Below are 19,356 nucleotides of genomic sequence, written 5' to 3' on the forward strand. Positions count from 1 at the left end.
GCATTTGCTGCTCTTGCAGAAGCTTGGTTCAGACATACTCTCAGACACACACACACACACACACACACACACACACACACACACACAAATAAAGTAAAACATAAATAAATTAAAAAGAACTGATTCCCCATTGCTTAAAATAGCCTTGGATATTGATAGATTCAACAAAATATCAATATATCAGGCTATCCAATGTTTTCTTTGGTAGCAAAAAAATGACATATCTTGAAGGAGAGACACATTTTCAAAGTGTTTTTCCCCCTCCCACTGATTAACTGACTGGTCTAGAATCTCTATGGAATATATTTAATGCAACTAAAATACATTCCAACATTCAATGGGGAAACCAGTTAGCTATACCATTAAAAGCTCAAAAATGGCAAATAAGATTAAACTACTTTTTTTTTCAAATGGCTGAGTCTGAATGTCGCCCTTTCAGTAATAGGAATAAAGTTAGTAAATAACATTTACACACAGCTTAAGAGTTTGTAAAATGCTTGGTGGAGTGTCACTAGGTCCATTTTAGGGATATCGGGGCATCAACAGTCTCCAAAGGAGCAGGGTACCTATCGTTATATGAATTACATCATATAAAATTATAGAAAGATACTTATTAGACAGGTTTATACTCTTGGGGAAGTCCAACAATGTCCATCTGTGAGTCAGGAAGACAGAGAAGTGGGCATCAAGAAGCTGGAAGCCTCAGGGCCATCAAAGATGTAGTTGTGATCCAGGGCTGCAGGGAGGCCAAGGAGAGTCCAGGCTGGGGAAGCTGGAGTCAGACATTGACTGGCAAGAGCAGTAATGATGGAATGAAATTGAGTTTGCATGCAGATTTGAAAGGACAGCCGGAGACAGCAGGCGATGTCCACGACATCTGGCACGGGCGGAGTAAATGTAGCCCATACAAAGGGGAAACTTAAGGCTTTGCTGAAGGTGAAACTGCAGTGGCAACTCCTGGACGTTGAAACTCAGAGAAGTCAGGGCAAAGAGTGGAGCTAGCCCAAAAGCAGAGCCATGTTGGCTGCAATTGACAAGACCACAGGCGTCAGGCGGCCGCTCGCCCTGTGATGCAGAGCCACAGGAGTTAGTGCGAGTCCTGCGGAGGTTTTCTCTTGCTTCCATGCAGTTCGCCCCTGGAGTGTCTTCTAGTCCTCCCTTTTGTAATGCTATTATAGCATTTTGATTTTACATACTTTGAGTTCGGACTTTTGAAACATGCCACACCTGTTACGGCTCTGAGGACTTTTGGAGATGGACTCCTTGGGGCTGTGTCTTAACCTTGACCACATCTTGTTTTGTTTTGTTTTATCCTTCTTGGCGGCCATGACTTGAGCTCCTATGCCCTACTACTCCCTTCCTGCCACAATGCACCGTTGCCTCTGGAACTGTAAGCCGTCCCTGCTGTAAGTGCTCTTGACAGATATTTTTGTCATAGCAGCATTTTCCCCGTTACTAACATTGCTAGTTAGTAACTCCAAACCTCACAGCGGAAATAACTAGTGCTGTTTTGTCATTCCAGTGGCACCCAGTTTTGCCTCCTCTTACTCTGAGTGGCCTCAGGTTCCGTTATGTTACCTTCCCCTCTCTGACCTGCCACTATGTGACTCTGGGACCAAAATAAGATGAGGGTGTCTTTGGCACCAATAAAGCACTGTCTGTGAGCCAACTGTCTCAAAACTGCCACCCCAGATCATTAAATTCACAGCCAGCTAGTTGATGGACATTTGTAATAAACATCTGGTGTCTGGAGAGTTTGTACTTTTCCATTTCTCAGCTCAGGTCCATTCCTGACAAATACTGAACTTGGCAAGATCAGGAGTCTGGAGTCAGGAAATCTGTTCCTGGGAGGGTCAGGGGAAGTTTCAGGACTTTGATGACGTGATGAGGAGCGAGCGACAACAGATTTCACTTGGCGAGATTCTTCCGCAAAGCTCCTGGGAATGCGGCTCTTACACGAATCCACAGCACATCAGCCGAGAACCCATGCTTTCTCTTCCCTGAGCCAACAGCTTGAATTGCTCTGAGAAAAGCTGCTTTTCTTCTTGGGATACAGCCAAGTGGAGCCTTCCCTGTGAACTCTGGCTTCCTATTGCTGAGGAGAGGCAAAGTGCTACATTATGGAGAGCTCCTCAGGACTGTGCAGAAGAGAAGGTATAGACCTGCTGATCAAAGGAGAGCTTGTTACTGCTCACCCTCATGTTAATAAGTAGTGGTAAATGAGGATTTTTCTGATGTATTTTGGCCACTTTCAGCTATCCTCTTAGGAAGTTTACACCATAGTGCATTGTCATCTTGGAAGGCTTTGTTGACTGAATTGAATTTTGTGAACATTTATTTGACATCTGCTAATGAGATAAATATATTTTCTATGTTTGGAGTTCTCTTTTTCTTTAGAAAATATGTCTTTCTGTGTATGGTTCATTGTCAAACCTTGAGCATGTTGGCTCTTTGTTAACTGCTTTTTAAAAACCATATATTAGTGTTTAAAAACTTCACCGCACACAAAGGTACTATTAGACCACACACAGCATCTATTACTAAAGCACCACACAACAGCATCTTTGCAAAGACCTATGTGCATGATAAAAGTGATGATCACTTACAACGAAGCACATGGACACACTCTCACACAGCCCTGAACATGCCTGAACTATAACAGCAGCACCCACGTTTTAAAGAATACATTGTACTGAGTTAGTCACGTACACATCACAAGTGGAAGTAAAGGTACAGCAACAAGGGTGCTTGTTCTATTAATGCACTACTCACTGATGTACGGTAACAGAAGTGGCAATAGATTTTTTCAATAGTAAATATTTGATTCTTAAAATGTGTATATTAGATCTTCTACTTCTCTGTATGTGCTTCTTCAGTAATTCAAATTGGGAGTGTGTTTAAGGTAGCTTGTAGATTAGACGAGAGGCTGCCTTAGTTACTTTTCTATTGTTGTGCTAAGATACCATGATCAAGACAATTTAGAGGAGAAAATGTGTTTAGTTTGGGGCTCATAGTTCTAGAGGGTTAGAGTCCAGGGCCATCGTGGCAGGGGACATGGTGGCAGCCAGGCATGGTGCTGGAACAGTATCTGAGAGCTACGTTTTGATGTAAAAGCATGAGGCAGACTGAAGTAACTGAACCCGCAAAGCCCATCCCCAGACACACCCCTTCCAATGATGCTACACTTCCCAATCCTTCCCAAACAGTACTGCCCACTGGACACTGAGTATCAAACACATGAGCCTACAGGGGCCATTCTCATTCAAGCCTCCACTGAGACATGCCAAGTTAGAAGTGAAGAGAAGAGCCCCTTTCTCAGAATCCCAGAAGGAAAGTAAATATTTTTAACTTCATTTGAAGACCAGTGTTCTCACCTTTTCATAATCTGTACTGAGCAGCTCTCCTCAGAGCGAACCCTCTGCGAGGCTCACTTGAGATCCTTCCTTTTGCTTCCCAGGAAGCACGTCTCTTTTTACTTTGTACATGTCAAATGAAGAAGGAAGGTGAGGGCAGTATAAACATGCTACCCTTAGCAGAAAATCTTAAAACTTCTTGTTTAAGTGACAAAAAATTCATGATTCATATAAATTAATCACAGATGTGTGCTTTACATAGTATACCAAGATAACTCAATTAGTCACATGCCAATTACTTATCTTGGTTTCTCAGTCTTTTTCTAGAATATTTTAATTTATTATTTGACAATTTCATTTGTGTTTACAACATACCTTGTTCATATTCCCCCAATGCCCCCATCCCTCCATCTCTCTGGGCTCCCCAAACACTCTCCTTTATCACTTCCATAGCCTCTTCTTCTATGTGCAACCCACTAAGTCTAATTAGTGATGCTTGTGTGTGTATGAGTGTGGGGCCATCCAGGAGGGTATAAACAACCTGTCTGTGGCCATACTTCCAAAGGAAAATGATTGTCTCTTCTAGCAGCCACCAGTAACTAATAGTCCCTCAGTCTCATGATTCCCTCTTGCATTCAGGCTGGGATACTGACTTTGCTCTTGTGCGCAGTGGCCATATCATGTTCAGAAGACATCATTACGGCATGCTCTTTCATCCTCTGACTCTTAGATTCTTTCTACCCCGTTTTCTGTGATGTCCCCTAAGTGGAGATGTTGATATACATGTCCCCTTTAGGTAAAAGAGTATAGAGATATGGAGAGATAAAGGGGGAAACTGGGTATTGCATAGGGAAGGGGGATTGGAGAGAAGCGTAAAGAAGGGGCTGTGGGAGGGACAACTAACACAAAAGGTCATTTGAAGAAGCCTACTACTGTAGAGGCTTCCAAAAATATGTACATATATGAAAGAATCTAAATAGAAGTACAACATAATAGGGGAAGCAGAGCTCCAACTGGACAGACATCTTATGCCACAAGTAAAACCTTCAGTGCCAGAAATGGATAACATCTTGTTGATAGTTTGAATCAGAATGGCCTCCATAGGCTCATATGCTTGATATTTGGATCCCAGTTGGTGGAACTTTTTGGGAAGGATTAGGAGGTGTGGCTTTGTTGTAGGAGGTGTGTCACTGGGGATGGGTTTCAAGATTTTAGAAGACCATACCATTCCCAGTTAGATCTCATTTTTTTGTGCTTATGGATGAAAATGTAAGTTCTCAGCTGTTGCTCCAGCACCATGACTCACTGCCTGCTGCCAAGCTCCCCGCCGTGGTGGTCGTGGATTCTAACCTTCCGGAACTGTGAGCCCCAAATTATATGCTTTGTTTTTATAAGTTGTCCTGGTCATGATATCTTAGAAGAACAATATGAAAGTAACTGAGACAACAATGGTGGATAATAATCTTTTCGGTGTGTTCTTTAATTCAGATTGCAAATAGTTTATTGAGAATTTTTGCATCTATGTCCATCAGGGACAGGGACACTGGGTTTGGGATTGCCCTTTCCTTAAGTTTCACTGTGTGAGTGGCAGTTATTCATAAGGTTGGCTTCTGCTAGGATGAGGACACTAAAGTTGGTTCCCAAACTTACTTTGAGATGTTAAAGCCCCTTCTCAGGGCAAGAGAGGCTTTGACATTCACAAATTGAAAAGTAACACCCCAAATATCACATATAAAAGCAGTCCTGGCTGATTTCCATCACGAGATACCATCCTTTCCTTCAGTCTTCCCTCTTTTTTACTTCAACCAGGAGGATTCTGCAGTGCAAACAAAACCAGAACATGTGATGACAGTGCTGCCTAACTGCAGTGGCTATTCTGTGGGCATGCTGCATTTCTTGGGGGGGCATTATAAACACAGATCTATATGAAGCATAGTTTTACTACTTAATTTTGTTATTTTATAATACTGAGTATGTCCTTTTGTGTCATGTACATACATATGTACACATACACACATAAACACATATATGAATATGTATATACATACGTTAAATTGGCGTCTGAGTAATGCTATTCAAGAGAATTCTATGAAGTCATCCTTTTCCTTCTTTCTGGGTGCAGACTCATGATGGGCTAGTCTCTCATGGAAGTCCATGCAAGCTATATCTGTGAAGCTGATACAAAGATACTGAATCCTGTAACGAGAATGAATGTTTTAAGGCTGTGTACCCTTGGATACGTAGCACCATTAAGCAAAGGGCAGTGAAACCATCTAACTAGACCTCTCTGTGAGTAGAAAGAGAGTTTATTTTGTGGGGGAAAAAAACTTCAGAGATGCCTCAGAGACTAGCAGCTGGTGGGGAAAACTTGTGAGTTTTGTTGGGAGGATAGTGGTGGGAGGCGGCAGGCAGGCCAAGACTGCCTGGGCTTCGGCATGGGGACTTGGAACTGCTCTAGGAGGCTGTTCTGTTTGGGTTAATCAGGAACCAGAAGTTCTTTGCTCAAGGTAGATGACCACTGGGCATGGTTAAGGGAGTAGTGGCTTTCTGGTGGGCAGAAACTCACTTCAGATTCCTGATGGATTCTGAGTTTGGGATTCTGTTTACTCAGTGCAGTTCTTCCGTTTACTCGGTAAGAATCCAGCCTGGTTTTGGCCAAATCATCATCTTAGGACATTGTTAGGAACACTGCCATTTTGGGGGCCTGCCTTGTGGCCGTAGAGTACCCTTATGGTTCTTGAGCTGTTTTGGGGGTCCAGATAAAAACATTCCTGGACAGTACACTGTTGCTTGGATTGCTGCGTGGCTGCCGAGTAGGAGGAGTGTTTGCCCCTGCTGCTGCACTGCTGGCAAGCACCCTGAGTTGCCTGCGACTCTGGTTGCCTTGTGCACCTGAGTGTCCCCCAGGATGTCTTCTGAGGATGTGGCCATTTGCCCGAGCTCTAAGTTTTGTAATGTGTGTAGAAATGACTAGTTCTTTGAGACCTGACTCGATGTCACGTCTCATCTTTCTTCTCCATGTCACCAGTGTATTCCAAGGGCTCAGGCGCTGGAGGATGGTGAAGTCCAACATGGAGTCCTTGAAGTGCTCTCTGGTGATTGAGAGTATCCACTGAGGCATGGCATATCAACCAGGGACTTAGGCAGGGCACGAGGAGGGGACTTACCTTGAAATCTACTAGCTCAGATTTCCCAACATTTCTCATATACATACCTTTTTTGAAAAAAATTAAACCCTAAGAGAAGTAGGCCCAATGAAATTTAGAAGTAGCTTTAAGATTAAAAATTAAAAAAAATTGTGTGTGTGTGTGTGTGTGTGTGTGTCTGTGTGTTCACATGCACACATACTTGTGGAGGCCAGAAGAGAGTGTTAGATTTCTTGGATCTGGATTTAGAGGCATCTGTGAATTCTGGTTTGTATGGGTACAAGGATCTGAAGTTTGTCAGTTATAGACTAAGGTACATTATAATTTATTATTATTATTATTATTATTATTATTATTATTATTATTATTATTATTATTATTATTATTATTATTATTATATACTAACAAACCCCAGAATAGGTTCCTTTATTGTAGACCTTGTCAATCACTGAATCTCTCTCTAGCAAGGAGGAAACACTGTACACGTGCTACCATTCCTAATGGTCTCATGTAATTTCTGTCTTGTCAGTGGGTGGCGGACAGAGTTTGGCGACAGACTGAATTGTACTAGCAACAATGAAGTTTCATTCTTTTCTGTTCATGGTCATGTTCCCACGTTGTGTGTAGATGGAACAGCAATGGGACACTAGTCTACAAGAAAAGAACTCAGTGGTAAATAAATTAGGAAAATACTATACGTTATGTTTTCCCTTCTAGGAGTCTCAATCCACATTAGACTAAAGGCTCCAAGAAGGTCTACAATGAAGGAGTCTATTCTGGGGTTTGATGGTATATAATAATAATAAATTATAATGTACCTTAGTCAATAACTGACAAACTTTGTCTATAATTGTTTCTATTTATTACATATGTCTTATAAATTATAATAATTTCATCTATGAACAGACTGTCCATCACAAAGCCCTGAAGTCTCAGCGGCTCTTTTCTCATCGCTTTTGTTACTGTGACAAAATTTCTGAGAAAAACAGCTTAAAGGAGGGAGATACTCCTTTAACTCCAGATACTCAAGTCCATGGTCAGCTGGCTGTGCTGTTTCAAGGCGGGTAGAGGAGCAATGACATCACGTGGGGCAAGGGTGTAGTAAGGGAAAGTTATTTACCTTATGGCAGCCCTGAAGCAAAGATGAGTAACAGGAAGAGTCCAAAGTCAAGATACAGGCTTGACCTGCCTCCAGCTAAGCCCTATCTTTCTTTTACCACCTCCTCCCCTTCTCTCTCTCTCTTGATGCCAGGTGACTTTTTCAATAGCTTCTTTATCTTATTTCGAGGCAGTGTTTCTCATGAAATCCAGACTTGCCATTTTGGCTAGACTAGCTGGCCAGCAAGCTCGCAGTATCTGCCGCCCCTCCCCCAGTCCCCGCATGCAGCACTGAGGTTATAGACACATGCTGTCACATCTGGGTTCTATGTGTGTGCTGGGGATCCAAACTCAGGTCTCTATGCTTGCGTAACAAGATCTTTACCTACTGACCCATCTCTGTGGCTCCTCTGTTTGGACTGTGAAGCAGTCAGTGGGTCAACCCATTCACCATGTCAGACCACCCATGGATAGTTCTTTCTGGAAACACCTTCGGATAGACTCAGATGTGTGCTTTCTTAATCTCCTAACCATCTCTCAACTGAGTCAAGCTCACAGTCAAGCTTAACCACCCATGGCTTATTTCTTGCTCACTGGAGCCCAGTGAAAGTCAGTAAATAGTTGGGAGAAAGTGTCTTAGTCCCATGTAGTCCTCACAATGTGGTTCTACTGGGTTCTTTGTATCCATCTAGTGAGGGAAGGAACTAAGACACACTCATCTTTAGATACCTTTTAAGGTGGTATTTCCCCCCCACCTTCCTTTCCATTGTTTAGAACTGGTCGCACAGCCAACCAAATGTCACTAGGAGTGTGCCTCGAACACGGGGGAATGTTCATAATTAGTGACCTAACCACCACGGTCAGCCCGGCTGACCACCTAATATTTCTTTCCTCTCTTCTCTATAAAGAGCATGCACTTGTCCCCCCCCATGAAGAACATGCATCCCAGGTGATCTACCTAATATGACCTGTACTCGGCATTCACACAAAAGCCCAGAATTTCATGTGTGCATAGGCACGTAAGTGTGGTGTGTGTGTATGTACATGTGGGTGTGTGTGTATATATATATATATATATATATATATATATATATATATATATATGTGTGTGTGTGTGTGTGTGTGTGCGTGGTTGCCCATGCAAATGCATGTGGAGGCTGGAGGTCAGTGTCAAGCATTTTCCTTTATATTCTCTGCTTTATCTTTTTAGAATGGTGGATCTCTCGGGGCTGTAGCTCACCATTTTGGCTAGACTGTCTAGATAGGAAGGCCTCGGGATCATCTTATTTCCCATCCCAGCTCTTGAGATACAGGCACAGGCTCCTACCCTGGCTTTCAGGTGGCTGCTGGAGACCCAAAGCTGTGTCCCCATGTTTGTGTGGCAATCGCTTGACCGCTTTATGTACAGTCACCTCTAAGCCCCATGCCTAGCATTTCTTGAGGGTAGAGAGTCATCCCCGGAAGGAAGAGGATGGCGACACGTGCTGTGCCATGTGGTTTCTGCACATTTTAAATACCTTTGTTGTTGTTGCTGTTCAGACTTAGAGCCATGGAGCCAGCTGCTCATATTCCACTTAAAATGGTGTCTTGGGCTGGAGAGCTGGTTCAGCAGTCAACAGCACTGGCTGTTGCTCTTCTGGAGGTCACAGGTTAATTCTCAGCACCTATGCGGCACCTCGCAATTGTCTGTTAGTTCAGCTTCAAGGGGTCTAATGCTCTCTTCTGGCCTTGGCACTAGGCACATGATGTACATACACACATGCATGCAAAGCACCCGTACATGATTTAAAACATGATTTCCCACAGGTTATTTTTAAGGCCTTCTCTCTGAGGTCTGGAAAGCCTTTTGGTCACTCAGCCCGAGGCTCCTGCTTCTCTCCTCTAACTCTAGATTTGAGGGAGTGACTTATCTGCACCTCTTTGCCCAAAGCCTTAGTATGGCCTCTGAGAGGATCCCGTGCCCTTTGACCTCTCCTGATCTGCTCTGCAATGGGTGTTGTCTGCTTGACCTTCTTCAGTAGCTGGGCAGATCTTGGGGCTGTTTCCCAAACATTTGATTCTAGAGCCTAGAATCTGAGTGCTAAGGGGCGTCCACTAAAGGCACAGTGGGTTGATGATGCCGTTAACACACTCTGGAGTTTCTGGTTTCCAAAATGCCATTTGTGGTGGTTTGAATATGAATGGTCCCCATAGGCTCATATTTTTGAATTTGTGGCCATCTGGGTGTGGCACTACTTGAGAAGGATTAAGAGGTGCAGTCTTGTTGGAGGAAGTGTATCACTGAGGGGGACTTTGAGGTTTCAAAAGTCCGAACCAGTCCCAGCGTCTGTCTCTCTCTTCCTGCTGCCTGTGGATCCAGATGTGGAATTCTCAGTTACCTCTCCAGCAACATGTGTGTCTGCATGCCTCCATGATCGCTGCCGTGATCCTGGGTTAAACATCTGAAACTGTAGGCAAGCTCCAATCAAATGCTTTCTTTTATAAGAGTTGCTATGACCCTGGTGTCTCTTCGCAGCGATAGAACTTTGACTAAGACACCACGATATACATGATAGCACATAATTTTCAAAGCAACCCTGGGAAGGGAGCAGCAGGGCAATAGGCCACTGGGAAGGACAAAGTGAACGTCCATCTGTCTAGTCGCAAAGCAAGGACATGCTTTATGACTTGCTCCTACTAAAGATGGTTACCACTTTTTAGACAATCTGGGTCAGCTTGTGAGCTACTGTTGAGCTGGTCTAGGCTGCCAAAGATCTGACCTGATGTTTTTATTGAGCTATCTGATATTTTTTCACTATGGACATTTTCTCATTCTGAGAAACTGTATTCAGATATGAAATACATCATATATACATGTATGTATATATGCATATATGTACATTATATATATGTTTTGTGAATGAAGGAAAATGTGGATTTGTCTATCTTAGGCTGGCTTATTTTGCTTAACATCATGATCTGCAATTCTGCCCATTTTCCTGCAAATGACATAATTTCATTCTCCTTATGACTGGGTAAAATGACATTCTCTTTTATCTGTCTGTCTGTTGGCCTGCCTTCTCCTGTTTATGGAGCCTTCTCTGGAAAGGCTAATATGATTATAGCTCTACGGCTTTCACCTCCTTCGCATGCCCCCGCCTTTTTTTGTGAAGGCCCAAAAGTTCTTCAGAAAGGCCAGTAGTACTCTATAGCAAGCAGGATTAGTAATTGTGGTAAGAAGAGCCCAAGAGTCTTGACTCTGGGCATATTCCCTGCCCCAATGAAGGCAGTTCAGCTTTGCTATGTATCATAAAAGAACATTTAAAAATATTATTAGCAAACTATAATAATTAGCTGAGTCCATCCTCCCTCAGATGAAACCCCTGAGTCCCGGAGAGGCTCCTACGTTGGCCGGCAGCACACAGGAGGGCCTCTAGGAGGGAGTGGCATCATAGGTAGACTTGCTGACCCTCAAGAGCGGCTCCATGCTTAGCTCTCAGGGTGTGTGTACCATCTGGATAAGGGAGTCAAGCTCTGCTGCGTGGGAGGACAGGTTCTCCTTCCTTGTTTCTGACTAGGGGAAGCAAGAACAATTATGACTTCACATCCCAGGCAGGGCTTCTCTGTGCAAGGCTGGCAGTGCACCCTGCTAGGATCTTTGCACCTCTCCTGCATTTTATCAGTTCCTCTTTACAGAGGGGCTGCCTGAGTTCCTTCTGTCACTCTACACCCTCTTCCCCCGACCCCACTCTGCTGATTAACAGGGCTGTTTAACATCTCAGCAAGGAGGGGACAATATAATTGTCTCATTATATACTGGGTTTCAGAATGCTGTTTTTCATCAGAGTTATAAAGATGGGCTGGATGCAGGTCAGCTTGATTCTGCCTTTCTCTGTCAGTGGCCTGCAAGTGTTAAATAGGCAAGAGACAGGTTGCTGGTCCACGCCTAGTGCCCCTCAGTGTCACAACGTGGTGATGTTTCAGACTGGAAGGAAAGCAGTGACCACCTCGGATTTCCCTTCCTTTGACTGACTGGAGTAATCCTCCTTGAGTCTTGTTTTAATGTGCCTGTCACAAGTCCAGTCCCAGTGGGGGAGGGGAGAGAATAATAGCCTCCATGGCAGGCGGCCTTACTGCCTCAAGAGTACAAAACAAATCCCAGTGTTGGGAGTGGCAGTGACTAGAAATTTCTACAGGTCTTCTACTTGTTCCAGATTTAGGCCCTGAAAGACACTTGGAGTTTGGCCAGGAGTTAGGTGAGTGCTGTGTGACACTGGGGAAGGTCTCCGGGACCCAGCCTCTCCTCACACTGCTCCTGAAGGTTGGGTGGACTCTTGGCATCAGCCAGCTCGGTGGGGGTGGTGCCCGCCAGGGGATGCCGTCAGGGCAGACTCAGTTGGCTGAGGCCTTGCCCCCGTTCTGACCACTATTAGTGTACGTACTTTAGAATTAGACCCACTCGCTCGGCTGTTTATTACATTTTAAACGGTTTCCCATCCCCCCCACCCCCTGCTCTGTTTGTTTTGTCTTTGACAGATGAATGAAACCTCTTTTTTTTTTTTTTTTTTTTTTTTTTAGCAACTTTTAAAGAGGCACCAGTACTAGGCAGAGAGAAGCAGGCATCAGATGCCTGATACGGAACCGTGAATATGAGTTCGTATTTGCCTGGTGCTGAGGCTGCCCTGCATGCCCACCTTGATTGTCTAACTGTATAGCAACAAGCAGAGAGGCAATTTTTATTTTGTTTTCCAAAATTATTCTAGGAAAATCTCTTTTAAACTTACAGATTTTAGTCCAGTGAGGAACCCTGTTCCTTCGGACTAAATTTTGCGTATTGTCTGTTTCTTACCGGGCTTCCGTATTGTTTCAGGCTCCACTGGAAATGCAGCAAGGATTCCTAGCACATCCCAGTTGCCATAGCAACAGCAGTCTTTCCCATAATGAGCTGCATCATCTGAACTGATGTCACAGCATCATGCAGCAGGTCAAACAAGGCATCTTCTAGTATTGCATCCTACAGATGTGCTGTAAACATCAAAAGAGGACGTTGGGAGCAGGAGATGGTGAGTGTTAAATGTTTGGGCCTTAATTGCGTGGCTGTTTTGCTGGCTGGTCGGTGGCGTCTGCTAAGGCAGGGGTGGGGGGATGTTGTCTGCTTAAAATGGACCGGAGAAAGAAGGCTTGTTTTGCCTAATTCTGCTTCCAGGCTGCTGTGTTAAGACAAAGGGCCTGTAAGAGTCCTATAAGAACCAAACTGTGAAAATTTCTTGCTCCGTCTCTGCCTGTTATTTTTAGTATTCTCATGAATTAAAAAAAAAGCACAAGATAAATTTCTATTGCAAAAGCCTAAATAAGCTCTGAAATGTGCAGTTCACATTATTATTTAAACATTATAAAGATATGTTTCCTTTCGATGAGGCAGGTCCTGTTTGCTTATGTGATTTATGAAATATGTAGTGACTTGCAGAATGGAATTTTGTGTTTACCTCCATTGGGTCTGAGGTTCTTCGCAGTCAGGAATGAGTGCTGAATAAGCATTTGACACAATCCTCATGTGAAAGGGATTCTCTTGCATGCTCAAGAAATAATCTAAAATTAAAAAGATGCAGACTGAAACCAGATGAAATCACTTACACCTTTTGATTTATGTGGGATTTCTTCAATTCATGCCCTCTGTAGTTAGGAGGCTGTAGCTGGAGTTGTTTGCAGGCTGGTTTGTAACTGAGAGAGAAACAAGTCTCCTCTCTGCGGCAGTTCTAGTCAAGGATAACCCCGGGGAGAGACTGGGGAAGGGCCAGCGGAGCTGCCCAGCGCTTACTTAACTTTATCCTCAAACTGGTGTGTGGTGGGTAAATGTCAGCATAACTGCTAGGAATGCAGATCTCTGGACCCATAGCCTCAGCTCAATTCTGAAACTCTAGATAAACGTACATTGTTTACGTTTAATTCAGCTTGTCTTCAGGCATCAGCACTCCTCTGTTTCCTACAAGAAAGCGTAGCAGGTCAGTAAGGAGGGTGTGTGAGCGCCTTTTGTTTGGGGGAAATGAAATGAATCCCCTTGGTGCAGCTGATTGCTACAAGGGGAGAGAAAGGAGCTGGCACATGTCAGTTCAGCTGATCAGTCTGCCCGCTTACAGGCAGGGAGTGGTCTTGTGTTTCAGTGCAGTCAAGTTGATAGTTTTTACTTATATAGCCTTACTGGAAGCACTAGCCTCCCTCCAGTCCCCTTCCGTTCATTTAGTTTACATTGTTGGCGGAGCCCAAAGGCAGATGTATTATAAGAAACAGGAAAAGCAACACCGCTAGTCCGCTCGGATTGATTTTTTTTTTTCTTGTCGAGTTGAGCACACCGTTCTCATTAGGCATCAGGTTGAGTGGAAGAGCTCGGATTTTAATTAGTTTGTTTATCCCACACCACACACATGCTGCTCCCAGTCTTGTAAGCGTCTATGGGAGGCACACAGCTATAAGGGATGGCAGAGGTCAACTCAGTCTGGCTTTCTCACAAGCACTTAGGAGCATGGATGCTTGTTGCCTGCTTTTTTTTTTTTTTTTTATGACGCATAGTGTGAGCAGAGAGCTCTGCTGGGACTGATGGGTGTGAACACAGCCAAGTCAGAAGCTCTCAGGTGAAAGGGAGGAGCAAGAGGGAGGGAATGGGGCGGGGGAGGAAAAGAGTGTCTGGTGCCTTAAGTAGAGTCTGGACCCCGTGCCTCAGCTCCTGAAGTACTCCTTCCAATGCCAAGTAACGCGACAAGACTTGTTCGGTAACATAATTTGCTAGGAGTGGAAACAAAAAATAAGGGAAGGCGGCATTTTAATGGGGTTTCTCTTGGCTTAATTCTCATTCCTTTTGTCCAGCAGTGCTCTCGGCTGCTTCATCATGGGTGATATGTACAATTACTGGAAGTCGCAGAGGCCAGATTCCTTAAGGGCAGTACGAGAAAAGTGAAGTCATGCTTTGAGGGTGGGGAAGGGCCCTGGCGGGCGTGGGCTGCCATGCAGTTGGTAGCGGAACATCCGCCCAGTGCAGACAAGCCTGTCATCCTCCCAACCTGCATGATGTGCAGCTACGGTTCCTCAACTTTATGCTTTTGTGCTTTTTTTTTTTCTTCTCTAGGAGAACAAAGCCCTGATAGCAGGAGCTGTCACCCGGGTGTTCTGTTTCTTAGAGGGCCACAGCCTGTGCTGCACTCTGCACTCTGATTAGCTGCACATTAATTACTAGCTCAGGCTATTTCAGTTGCAGTAGTTTTAATATATCCCTGAGGGGTGTGTGTGTGTGTGTGTGTGTGTGTGTGTGTGTGTGTGTGTGGTGTATTGGGGAGGGAGAGAGATTGTTTGATGGCTGGATTTATTGGTGCCTCAGTGAAATTTTCTAGAATTTCAAGTATTTTGTTGTGCACCATGACTGGAATATTATCAAAACCATGTTGACTGTGTGGCCAAGTTTAGACTGTGCAGTTAACCTCTTCCATACTTCTGGTTATGGATTTTCTTACTGAACTACAAAATTATAACATTTAATTCCAGCTAACCAGGCCACAGTGGGGAGAATAAAAATAATAATCATAATAACAACTATAGCTAATGCTTATTCAACTTATTATCAGTCTTACTCAGCCAAGCTCTGTGTATTAGCGTGCTTAGCTCTTACGGTGAAGTTTTGAGATAGGACGTACCAATCTCACCTCATAAGATTGGATGCTGGTATTCATATTTTCCAGAGTCACTTCTTAGGTTAGACACTTGGCTAAAGTCACATTTTTAATAAATTATTGGGCTGAGATTCCTAACCAGTGCAGTCTGGCTATGAAAGGCTGTACACTTTCCACAGCTAGCAGTGCCGTGACATCTTATTTTACTCATCTCTGCTTTATCATGCGCACCCCAACCTTCCTAATTTTGATCGGAAGGTCAGGTCTCACAGGCAGAGTGCACTCTCCCTACAATCTGATCAACTTTACTGTAGAGATGAACGTGAACTTGGCCAGCTGTGGATGCTTACTCTGGCCACAACTGTTTGAGTAATGCAGAACGGACGCTCAGCTCTTTGCCACACCACCTGCTTGACATATTGTGCGGAAATGCTCCAGGAATGAGTGTGGGCATGACGGAGCCTCACTGAAAGTAGGTCTTACCTGAGTCATTAGTGACTCAAGTTTGTTGTTCCTGTCTTATTATCAGCTCTATCTGCAGTGTTCCGCTAACCTTAAGGTATTTGCGTTTGCAGGCGACACCCAGGAAATAATAAAAGCAGAAGCCTCCCTCACAGGCTAGAGGGCTCTACTATAAATCCATCTCTTGAGTCAAGAAAATTAAAAGAGGGTTTATTTGGCTGGATGTATCAGTGGCTGGAAACGAGTGCTGTGTGATCTAGTGCAAGAATCACAGCCCTGTGCAACATCTTAGAAGTCTTGTGCGTGCATGAGGAGAGCCAGGACAGTCATCTCTGCATCACTTACCCCTCCCCTCCTGTCCACTCCTGGTGCCATTACAGGGCTCTCAGGGCTGTTCTTTGTTTAAGTATAGGCCAATGCACATACTGCTATCGATTCTAAAATGGTGAATACTTAGGAATATTACTCCACAGGGCACATTAGCCTCTTCTAGGTTCTGGGAAGAAGTTAGCTGCTGTCCTAGACTGCTCCAAGAAGGCCCAAGTTTGTTTCTGCAGAAGATGCAGGATTGAGAGGTTGCTTAGGAACCAGTGGAGCATCTACTCACAGTGTCTTCTAGAGGGGAGATGAAAATAAACTGGCACAAATGTTAGGGTGATTCCTATCACCTAGATATAAAAACAACCAACCAACCCCCCAAATCCTGCTTCTGTTTAATTGCATTCCATGTGCTAATACAGAAATCTCTATAGCTGTACGCTGTCCTTGCATACTGGCTTATATACATTGAATAACAGCCATTCTTTTTCTCCTTGGGATGGATTAGAATCTTGCCATGTGTCAAAAAGGCCAATATTGCCATTTATGTCTTACTGGTATAAGCTATTCTGAGAAATATAATTGCAATAATTCATAAACTGTATTTCTGCCTCATCTGACAAAACTGACCTGTGAAAATAAGAAATGTATAAGACATATCAATTAAGGAGAGATATAAGAAAATTATTGCAATATTCCTCACCTTGTCAAACTCTGTTCCTGGAGAGGCCTCTAGGTATAACATTCTGGGAAGTTAGTTGGCTGGTAGAGGTGTGTGCATGCAAGGTTCCAAACCTTACACATTTATACCAGCATGCTGTAGAAATACCAATTCAAACATGACGCCTTCAAAACAAGCATCTTGACTAATTTGTTTAAAGCCACGTGTTTTCACGAACATTCCTAGGTCCACACTTATAATTGTTACTTCCTCATCACTGGGACAAAATACCTGACCCAAAGCAGAGGTGTATTTTGGCTCATGGATTCAGAGGCTGTCCTCTGCCATGACAGGGCTGTCATGACACAGCATCAAGCACCATTATGGTGGTAGGGGCTTCAGGGGGCAATTACTCACATCTTGGTGGACCAGAAAGCTGAGAGTTTGATTGGAACGGGAAGCAAGAATGATTATTATAAAGATCTGCCTGTGTCTCACCTCCCAAAACAGTGACGGCAGTTGGGTACAAAGTATTTAAAACAAGAACCTTTGGAAAGATTCCAGATTAAAAACTGTTGCAAAATTTATGTGTTCATCTTGGTTTGTCAAGGCAGAAAAGCAAAATGAACAAACACTGGAGATGGAGAGCTCCCTTATTTTTCCTGGTAACTAGAAGCATCCCCTTCTGTCATGAATGAGAAGATTTCCCATAGGAGCATCTTTTTTTTTCCCAGTTTTTATTTTAAAAAAAATTTTTTTTATTAATTTATTCTTGTTACATCTCAATGTTTATCCCATCCCTTGTATCCTCCCCTTCTTCCCTCCCCCCATTTTCTCATTATTCCCCTCCCCTATGGCTGTTCCTGAGGGGGATTACCTCCCACTGTATATGCTCATAGGGTATCAAGTCTCTTCTTGGCAACCTGCTGTCCTTTCTCTGAGTGCCACCAGGTCTCCCCCTCCAGGGGACATGGTCAAATGTGAGGCACCAGATTACGTGAGAAAGTCATATCCCACTCTCCACTCAACTGTGGAGAATGTTCTGACCGTTGGCTAGATCTGGGTAGGGGCTTAAAGTTTACCGCCTGTATTGTCCTTGGCTGGTGCCTTAGTTTGAGCGGGACCCCTGGGCCCAAATCTGCCTATCATAATGTTCTACTTGTAGGTTTCTAGGACCCTCTGGATCCTTCCACTTTGCTATTCTAGGAGCATCTCTTTTCATAGGACTTTGTACAGAGGACCCACCCGTCTGTTCAGTATGCTGAATTTAAAAGGCTGAAGTTTTTGTCTCCAGGAGTTGTGTATCTGTTAGAATCTGAACCCTTGATTTGGTTTTAGGGCTTGGTGAGGATATGAGAGAGGCTGATTTCCTTATGATACACCAGCTTTCCTTTTCTCTGCTCCCCAGTCATAAAGCGTGCTCCAAATCCTTTCAGCCACCTTACAATTGCGCGCTTGAGTCACATGGAGAGCTAGAGACTGAGTTCTCAAGCCGGCGGGTACCTGAACCGAGCCTGTTGCAGCTTATGTCATTACCCGTGCAGCTGACAAGTTCACACGTGGCTTAGTACTCTGCTTCTGTGACCACGGAACTGACTAGGACCTGCGCAAGGGGATCTGCATTTTCGTTTTACACTGGACTCTGTAACTCGTGTGCACACAAGTCAGTTCTTTTTAGTCCCTGTGGTGCAGCTTTTGGTGCTGCCTGAGCTCCATAGGTGTTTGGGTTTGAGGCTCTCTTATACACCAGTGCTGAGACGCTTCAGACATAGTTGAGAACTTTAAAGCTAAGGAACCGCTTTTATTAAAAACAACTCAGAGCAAAAGGCTCCCTCACCCTGTAGAAAACCAGCAGTGTGCGCAGTAACTCAGTGGTATTGTTGTTATAGGCAGTGAGGGACGCACTGCATTATACCTGATGAAGTTGGGAAGCCATTGCTTTCAGGGGAGAAATCACATCTTCTTGGCAAAGCAAGCTAATTACCCACCCTACTGGTTCAGTGCTTTTATCAATTCTCTTGCCCTTTGTTTAGTACTTGATTCCTGTTATCACCGTCTTTGTTTAACTCTCATTTAACTAATTGCACAACATACTTACGCTGGCGGGGTGTGTTTTCACCACCCCCCTCTTCCCCTCTTTACTCATCATCTTAGTCCCTCTCCCCAGGAGGCCAGGGACCAATGGTTTGGGGTTGCATTACTGCAGGAAGAGTTCATATTTTTTTAATTAAAAAGGGAATTACAGTATTACAGTATAATGAAGCTTTCTCTGTTCTGCCTTGCTAATGTTCCACAGTCCAGACCCAGCATTACTGTTTGCAATAATGACACCCTGGTGATCGGCTCTGGGCCTCAGGATTGGGGGAGCATTCTCACTCTTCAGGACAACGAGAAAGGGCTATGGTCATCGGTGAATCTATAGATTTGGGTAGTTGTCAACGAACTAACAAGAATGGTACCGTGAGGGAAAAATGACAACCTTTTCCTTCTGTTTTTGACTATATGAATAAATAGAAACTATATGAATAAATAAATCTGCTGTTACCTGGAAGTCCTAGGGTGGAGTTCTCTTCAAGGGTGTGCCCCCAATAACTGCACACCATAACAGGCTTGATGGTTACCATGGCAACCATTATACAAGTCATAAAATCAGCTTAATTGAGATAATTTCACCAGCAGTC

The 19,356-nt window shown here is 44.0% G+C and overlaps 1 protein-coding gene across 1 annotated transcript in view; it reads left to right on the plus strand.

Moving 5' to 3' along the window:
• The first annotated feature begins 2,197 nt into the window (after positions 1–2,197).
• The window catches only part of Akap6 (A-kinase anchoring protein 6), a 443,673-nt gene continuing 426,514 nt past the window's right edge, over positions 2,198–19,356 (plus strand). The window contains 2 exon segments of the mRNA XM_051145949.1: positions 2,198–2,215; positions 12,447–12,639. The gene's annotated coding sequence lies outside the window, so the exon portion shown is untranslated.

This window comes from Acomys russatus, chromosome 1 (assembly GCF_903995435.1).
Source record: "Acomys russatus chromosome 1, mAcoRus1.1, whole genome shotgun sequence".
Taxonomy (NCBI): Eukaryota; Metazoa; Chordata; class Mammalia; order Rodentia; family Muridae; genus Acomys; species Acomys russatus.